Below are 9,336 nucleotides of genomic sequence, written 5' to 3'. Positions count from 1 at the left end.
AAACTTATTTGCTATCACAAATTTAATTTTCTGCTCAATCATACCATAATCAATCAAAATCTGTTTTTGACAAAAGACTTGCTGTTCAAAAAATATTTTCCAGTAAATCAGAGAAATCTTGGTAGGAAAAATATTTTTTCAAGCATGATATAATCTTGCCAAACACAGCAACTTTCATCATTAAGAACTTAAAGGAACTGCCAAAGATAAATTCAACAAAAATCATTTTATCAAGGTAAGTCAAACGTATTATAAACACAGTAAACACATATTTTACCAAGATAAACATCAAATAATGGCAGCCATCAAGATAAACCTGAATGCATCATAAACCAAATGCATTATCAATCATTAACGGAGGTAATCATGAACTCTAAGAGAGTTTCATCCTCTGTTTTCCAGTTTCAATTTTCAGAAATTTATTCTCCCCCTTTTGTCATCAAAGGGGCACCTGCAAAACAGATCTTGACAAAAGAAACAGAATATGCCAAATATAACCCCAAAAAATGTCAAAGTATCACAAGGTTATGGTACTAACAGTATCCAGCCTAACAAAACAAAGTATCAAATTGAGCCTAACAGTGCCAATATCAAAGAAACAGTAATTAATCATCAGAAAGATTAAAATCAAAATCTTCAGCCCCTTCATCGCTATCTATGCCCAGATCCTTCTCCAAGTTTTCCAGCATTAGACCCACTCTATCTTTACATCTCCCCTAAGCCCTTTCATTCTCATAGGCTAGCTTGCGAGCCGCTCTATGAGATTGCACCATTAGCTCAGACATATTGGAGAATTCAGTGAGAATTTCTCTCATTGATTCGGTTTCTTTGGAGGATTCAGGCTGACTTTCAAAGTCACTATCTATTGGCATTGATTTCTTACCCTTGGTTCCTTTAGCAGCTCCGCCTCCTTTGATCATAGAGACTTTGTTCTCTACATCCTTATTTGTGAAATCTACCTTAAAGTACTCAAAAATACACGTGAGAAATATTCCATAAGGTAAATTAGCCTTCTTGATACTTTTGACAGATTTCCACATATGTCTAATCATAACGTAGGCAAATGAAATGGGAGATGAAGTAACAAGAACAAATAAGATGATAGAATCAGATACTGTTATCCTATTGTGAGAACCACTCTATGGGATCAAGATATGAGTTATGATTTGGTGCAGTAATGAGTTGGTTGGTCCAAGGACTTTGTGAGTAGGAACAGTTCCGTCTAGTCCAGACATATTTGCACAGATATGAGGAAGAATCTGCTTGTATGTGAACCCAACATGTGAGTCCCATTTGTCAGACATGTAAACTTTCAGTCCTTCATCTGTGTAACCAAGTGCAGCGCCGATGGTCTCAGCGTTCAGGGTGATGTGCACACGCTTCACATATGAGTGGAGACTACCATGAATCAGACGCAGATTAGCATAGAACTGCCTTACTAACCCTGGATAAACCATTTTATGAATGAGGAGCAGTGAAGACCATTTGCGATTTTTAAATAGAGGATGCAGATTGATCCCTTTGGTAGCCAGAGAGTCCAAGTTTACCAAATATGAGAGACACAGATGCCTCTTTTCCAAAACTTCATGGTGGAATTCATAGAATGCACATGTAGTGAATTTTGATGGATCATAGTAAGAGTGTGGCTTGTGAAATTTGTTCTTGAATTCTAATGATTCAAGGTTTGCGGGTTCTCTAGTCTCATGCAACACGAAATCTTTAGTCTTCTGAGAGCTCTTTCCGGGAGAGGCTTTCTTTGGTGGAGAAGGTGGCGGTGATGGAATCGGTGAGGTGTGCGATTCTTCTTCTTGTTCAATGCTGGGTTCTTTATTCTTTCCACTTTTCCTCCTTCCAGAGAATTTCTGTGCTATGACCTTGCACCTCATGGATTCGGGTTGCTTGGTGGGAGGTGATGGAGAAGATGAAGAAGTTGAGTGGATATGGATGTGAGTGAGTTTGGAGAGTGGAGGGTTTTTGAGAGAGCCGAATTCTTTTACTCTTCCTTGGTGCAGTTTCCTTTTTCATTATGTGAAGAAGATGAATGGGGATGGAGGTTGAAGGGAAGGCTGAAGGGTGAGGTGAGTGGAGGGAGGTTAGAGAGGCATTAAATTCTGATTGGAGAGAGGTAGTAAGGGAAGTTAATGATCATCATGAGCGCGGTTATTAACCAGGAGGTTTCCAAGAATTTGAAAAAGCGGTTTCCTTAAATCAAGGGATTAGTTGAAAGGGAAGATTTGATTTGACACTATGGCTCTTTCAACTAGATTTGATAATACCACAAAAAGATTTTTTTATTTTCAACAAAATGGGAAGCTAACAAAATGATCATAAAGGGGTCAAAGAGATTTTGTGGGGCCCATGAAAAATAACTTCTGCGCAGCCTCCCCCTTGATCACAGCCTCTCCAACATGCTTTTATTTTTATCTCATCCATTTTTACGAGACAAAACTGAGCAGAATCAAAATTTCACAAATTTTCAACAGAAACAAGATCAATCATTCCCAAGCTTTTTCTTAATGAACATAATCTGTCTTCACAGAGAGGTTTTGTAAAAATGTCAGCAAGTTGATTTTCAGATTTTACAAATTGAATATCAATAGTACTCTTTTGCACATGTTCTCTAATAAAATGATATTTGATCTCAATGTGCTTTGTTCTTAAGTGCAAAACAAGATTTTTGGAAATATTTATAGCACTCATGTTATCACAAAATAATGGTATATTATTGATCTTTAATTTGTAATCTTCCAACTGCATTTTTAACCAAATTAATTGTGAACAACAAGCATATGCGGATATATATTCAGCTTCAGCTGTGGATAGAGCTACTGTGGCTTGTTTTTTGCTTTACCACATGTTGAGTGAGCTTCCAAGGAAGCAACACATGCCAGAGGTGCTCCTTCTATCCACTCTATCTCCTGCATAATCTGCATCACAAAACCCTACTGCACAAAAGTCATCAGATTTTGGATACCACAAGCCATAATCGCTTATTCCCTTAATGTATCTAATGATGCGCTTAACAGCCGAAAGATGGATTCTTTTGGGTGAGATTGAAATCTTGAACATACACCCACACTTTGAACAATATCCGGTCTAGAGGATGTAAGATATATTAGTGAACCAATCATTCCTCTATACCGTGTTTCATCTACATCTTTCTCATCATCATCTTTTTCAAGTTTAATGTTTGGATGCATTGGTATTCCCATTGGTTTAGAGTTTTCTAGGCCAAAATTTTTGATAAGCTCTTTTGCATACTTTCCTTGGCAAATAAAAGTACCACTAGGGGTTTGTTTAATTTGGAGGCCAAGAAAGAAGGTTAGCTCTCCCATTAAACTCATCTCAAACTCACTAGTCATGAGTTTTCCAAACTCTTCACACAAGGACTCATTGGCCGATCCAAACACAATATCATCCACATAAACTTGAACTAGAAAAATATCATCATTAGATGCTTTAATGAATAAAGTTGTGTCCGTGGTACCCCTTTGAAATTGATTTTCCAATAAGAAGGCACTAAGCCTTTCATACCAAGCTCTTGGAGCTTGTCTAAGACCATAAAGAGCCTTAGTTAGTTTGAAAACATGATTTGAAAAATCTTTATGTTCAAAATCGGGGGGTTGTGCTACATACACTTCTCTATCAATAAAGCCATTAAGAAAAGCACATTTAACATCCATTTGAAACATTTTGAAACCTTTATGGGCAGCATAGGCAAGAAGCAATCTAATTGCTTCCATTCTAGCTACCGGAGCAAAAGACTCATCAAAATCTATACCCTCTTCTTGATCGTAACCTTGGGCCACTAATCTAGCCTTGTTACGAATAACTTGTCCATTCTCACCAAGTTTATTTTTAAACACCCACTTAGTACCCGTAACTTTCTTACCATCCGGATGAGGTACTAGTGTCCAAACCTTATTCTTGTCGAATTGAGCAAGCTCCTCTTGCATGGCTTTCACCCATGATGGATCTTCAAGAGCTTGTTTGACATTGTTGGGCTCTATTTGCGACAAGAGTGCAAAGTTACTTGGTTCGGATTGTCTTTTGGTTGAAGATCTTGTTGTCACTCTTTGGGAGGGATCACCAATGATGAAGTCATGAGGATAATCCCTCATAGACTTTTATTCTCTAGGCTTCCTTTGTGGTGTTGAGCTTTGATGAGTTTCTGTTGATTTCACTGTTTCAGTTTCTCGTGCTTGCTCAGTAGACAAAATGGAAATGTCTCCTCCAATCTGACGAGACAAATCTGGACTGGCAGATTCTTCAATATGGGCAGACTTGGAATTTTCTTTACTTGTTCTAGCTTCTTCACAATTTGAATCATTATCTATCACAGTACTGGGAATTAAGTTAGAATCACAAAAAGTGACATGTATGGATTCCTCTATGGTTCTATGTTTTTTGAGATAAATCCTATGGGCCTTGCTAGTGGTAGAGTATCCAACAAATATTCCTTCATAAGATTTTGGATCAAACTTACCAAGATTTTCTTTGTTGTTAAGCACAAAATATTTGCATCCAAAAACATGAAAGTACTTAAGATTTGGAGGGGTTCCTTTCCATAGCTCATATGGAGTTCTTTTCAATCATTTTCTAATTATTGTCCTATTCAAAATATAGCATGCCGTATTTACGGCTTCAGCCCATAAAAATTTAGGAACCTCATTCTCATATAACATAGCCCTAGTCATTTCTTGAAGGCTTCTATTCCTTCTTTCAACAACTCCATTTTGTTGAGGCGTTCTAGGGCATGAAAAATTATGAGTAATCCCAAAGTCATCACAGAATTTTTCAAAGTCTTGGTTTTCAAATTCTTTTCCGTGATCACTTCTCAAATGAGCCACTTTTAAATCTTTTTCATTTTGAATTTTTTTGCAAAGGATTGAGAAAGCATGGAAAGCATCATTTTTATGAGCAAGAAAAAGTACCCAACCAAGTCTAGAGTAATCATCTACCACTACCAAACCATAGTATTTACCTCCTAGACTTTGTGTTCTTATTGGACCAAAAAGATCAATGTGTAACATCTCTAATGGCCTCTTGGTTGAAATTCCATCTTTTGGTTTAAAAGAGGATTTAACTTGTTTGCCTAATTGACAAGCATCACAAGTAAGATCCTTATCGAATTTGATTTTAGGAATTCCTCTAACCAGATTTTTCTTCACTAGCTTAGAAATTTGGTACATGCTAGCATGACCCAACTTTCTATGCCATAGCCATTTTTCAGATTCAAGAGATGTAAAACATGTTACATTTTGTTCTTTCAAGTCCTCAAGAGTTAATCCATACACATTGTTGCATCTCTTTGCTTCAAAAAGAATATCCCCCAGTTTTTTCACAAACAACCAAGCACACAAATTTTCTAAAGATTACTTGAAATCCTAAATCACACAATTGACTTACACTAAGTAAATTATGTTTCAAACCATTTACAAGAAGAACATCATTTATACAAGATGAAAAGCTTTTACCAACTTTTCCAACGGCCACTATCTTTCCTTTTCCATCATCACCGAAAGTGACAAGTCCTCCATCATATTCATCAAGCTTTATGAAGAAGGTTGTCTTTCCGGTCATATGCCTAGAGCATCCGCTGTCCATGTACCACATATTCTCCTTCCTCTTGGATGCTAGGCACACCTACAAAATAAGCTCAAGTGACCTTAGGTATCCAAATTTTCTTGGATCCTTTCACGTTAAACCATCTCCTATGTCCCAAATCATTGTAATAAAAAACAACTTTGTAAACTTTATCACCAATCATTCTTTCACCAAAGAAACACTGAATAGGAAAATGACCGCTTCGGTTACATAACCTACAAAATCTTGGAGTTGTTATTTTGTTAAAATAGGTGGGATCTTGAAACCTTGTGTCATTAGAGGAAGAAGCTCTATCTTTAAAAGAAGGTTTCTTATCAGATTTGTAAAACCCCAAACCAGCTTTATCAAAGAGTGGTTTTTGACTAGCCAATATTTGATTTAGATTTTCAGAACTTTGAGTAAATTTGGCTAAGTCATTTTCAAGACTTTTAACCTTTTTCAGTAACTCTTCATTTTCCTTAAAATAGTTTACATAAGCAACTACCGAATGATCACTTTCACAACTTCTAAGTTGAGCTTTCAACTGCTTATTTTCTTCCATAAGATCACAAGCAGTTTCGGCCTCTCTTAGCTTTTCTTTGAGAAAATTATTTTCAGCTTTAAGAATGTCAATTTGTTGTTCAAGATCTTGATTATCAAGCAAAAAGCATCTTATTTTTTCAGAAAGATGGTCTATCATGAGATGAAGGTCTTCAGTGTCAGGGTTTTGAAAGAATACTTGATCTACATGATTTGCCATGAGACAAGGCTGTGACTTGGTCTCAGATTCTTCATCACTGTCTGAGTCATTTTCCAAGTCTTCCCATGATGCCATTAGACCCTTCTTCTTCCCTCCTTTTTTCTTCTCCTCTTTCTTCAACTTGGGACAATCATATTTGAAATGCCCCATTTCCTTGCAGTTGTAACAAGTTACTTTGCTAAGATCTTTCTTCATTTTCCTTGAGCTGCTGCCTTTGCCTTTGAACTTCACCATTTTCCTGAATTTTTTGGCAAACAACACAAATTTATTTTCAGATGAGTTATCACTGGATTCATCATCCAGGGGGTTAGTTACAGAAGAAAAAGCAATTCCTTTCTTTTTTGACTCTTTTTTCAAATAAGTGTTTTCAAAAGCAAGAAGGTTTCCTCTCAAATCATCAAGTGTCATGGAATCAAGGTTACTGCTCTCAGAAATAATTAAAGCTTTTGTTTCCCACTCTTTAGTGAGACATCTCAGCACTCTTCTCACAAGCACAGAATCGGAATGTGTTATTCCCATAGCATCCAAGCCAACAATGATGGTGTTGAACCGTTCGAACAGTTCATCAATGGATTCTCTTTCCTTCATTGTAAACATTTCATACTCCCTGTTTAACATGTCTATCCGAGTCTTCTTTACAATGGTGTTTCCTTCATGAGTGATTTGTAATTTATCCCAGATTTCCTTTGCCGTTGTGCATCGTGATACCCGTCAGTACTCCTCGAAGCTGATAGCACAGTTGAGTAGGTTTACAGCTTTGGCATTTAGCTCTACTTTCTTTCTATCTTCTTCGGTCTAGCTTGCTTCCGGTTTAAGAGTGACTACTCCTTCAGCACTTGTGTTGGATGGAAATTGAGGGCCTTCTAGGATGATCTTCCAAAGACTGTAGTCTACTGCTTGCACAAAGATCTTCATTCTTTCTTTCCAATAGGTATAGTTTTTTCCATTGAAAAAAGGAGGTCTGTTGTTTGACTGTCCTTCTGTGAGATTGTAGGACACCAGATTTGAGCCACTGTTTTCTGCCATATGGATCTTTTCTCCAAGTTGCAAAGCTTGATCTCTTTGAGACCAAGCTCTGATACCAATTGATGGTTTCAGTGGCTAAGAGAAGGGGGGGTTGAATCTTAGCCCCCTTTTTACTTGATTACACTTTCTGGTCTTTGAGGAGACTTTTCTGTTTTTGTCTCGTCCTTAGCCACGAGACTTTTATTTTTGTCTCGTCACTTGGCACGAGATATTTTTGGTTTTTGCTCCTGGATAGTAGAAACAGAAATGGAGTAGGAGAGAAAGAGAATTACACCCAGATATATCCTGGTTCAGCTGCTAAGTACAATGCAGCCTACATCCAGTCTCTATCACAATAATGATGGAATTTCACTATAATCAACCTGATTACAAACTGTAAAGTGCTAACCTAACTTACAAGGGGATTTCCACAAAATCATGAAACACAACATAGACGTACAAATGAACTCTAAGGACATCTATGGCTTTTCTTTTAATTTTGCACTCTCTGCCTTTTTCCGCTCTATGGCTTTTTCATACAAACCTCACTTGTTTGTCTTTTTTCCATGAGACTCAAGACATGACAAAATTAAACAGAAAAATATTAAACAGAATACATTGAAGGAAAAGAAAATCTGTAAGCTTAGGTAGCTATGAGATTTCTGTGCCTTGCACTCTCAAACTTTTTCCCCTTGAATCAAATCGTGATTGTTCACCCCTTTTATAGAGAAAATAAGCCTTCACAGTTGAAACAAAACCAAGCTTAACTTCTTTTCCTTCAAAACAGAACCGGTTCGGCCACAGAGAGAAGAGGAACTCATGCAAAACCCAACATGCAAATACCTCTAGTTCTTCTTTGGTTATCACTCTTCATCAATCCGAGTGCTCCATCCTTTGCTTGCTCTCCAAGATGGATTTCTGACCCTTGATGCTTCATAATGATGATGGCTTCATCTGCTCTAATCTCTGCCTCTTCCATCACTTTGCCACTCTAGCTACTTCCTGTGGTGGTTGAGCAGAATCAAAGACAAGCCATGCCTCCAAGAATCTCTTCCTTGCTGGCCGAATCTTCTTCTTTCTTTTTGAGTATGAAGAGCTCGAGATTACCTCACCAAATCTTACTATTTTTGGTGAAAATCTCAGCCACAACACACTTTTATTTTGTTATGTTTTCTTGCCATCATTGTGATGGTCTTGAGACGTGCTCCATCTTCTTTTCGGTGAGTAGGTGTAGCTTCCATGGCTTCCTGGACAATGACCAAAACAGAGAAGGAAAGAGATGAGAGAGAATAAATAACTTGGAAGGAAAGCAATTAAATGAGTTAATCAAAATAATTGAAAAAGTTACTTTTACTTCCCTTAGAGTGGCGTGTAGCTTAAACACATCAATCATGTCACTCATATTCTCTCTCTCATTTATGTTTCCAATGCTACCAAATTAAAATTTGATATCCATCCTTAATGAGAAATGGAATCCGTTGGAGAGCATAAGGCAAATGGTAACATTTGCTTTCCTGATGGATTTTTGGATCAAGCAAGTTTTGGTCTTGTACCAAGACTTTTAATTTGGGCTTGTATCATAATTGTTGGCCCAATTAACAACACATTGTTTTAGCTACTATGATCATTTTAACATCAAGACTGAAAGTTTATGAGCATATTGGGCTTGCACCAGAATTTCATTTTCGCCCCAATATTAACGCCTGCATAGCAAAATTATTAATCAACACATGTTATATGAGAATCATAATTAATAATTTTGCAATCAATCATTTCAATAATGTTTGTTCATCATCAAAATAAATCTAAGTTTTCCAAACTCATCAGTGTCAAATTTAATTGTGGGATATTGAACCCGCTTAAAATCTTTTTAGGATTGAAATATGACGTTTGAAAATTTTTGTAATTGAAATAAAACGTTTAAAATATTATGGACTAAGTTAGGATTTGACTCAAATGTGGGAGACCAAAATAATATTTTATCT

Source organism: Arachis stenosperma, chromosome 4, assembly GCF_014773155.1.
Source record: "Arachis stenosperma cultivar V10309 chromosome 4, arast.V10309.gnm1.PFL2, whole genome shotgun sequence".
Taxonomy (NCBI): domain Eukaryota; kingdom Viridiplantae; phylum Streptophyta; class Magnoliopsida; order Fabales; family Fabaceae; genus Arachis; species Arachis stenosperma.
Note: the sequence above shows the minus strand (reverse complement) of the source record.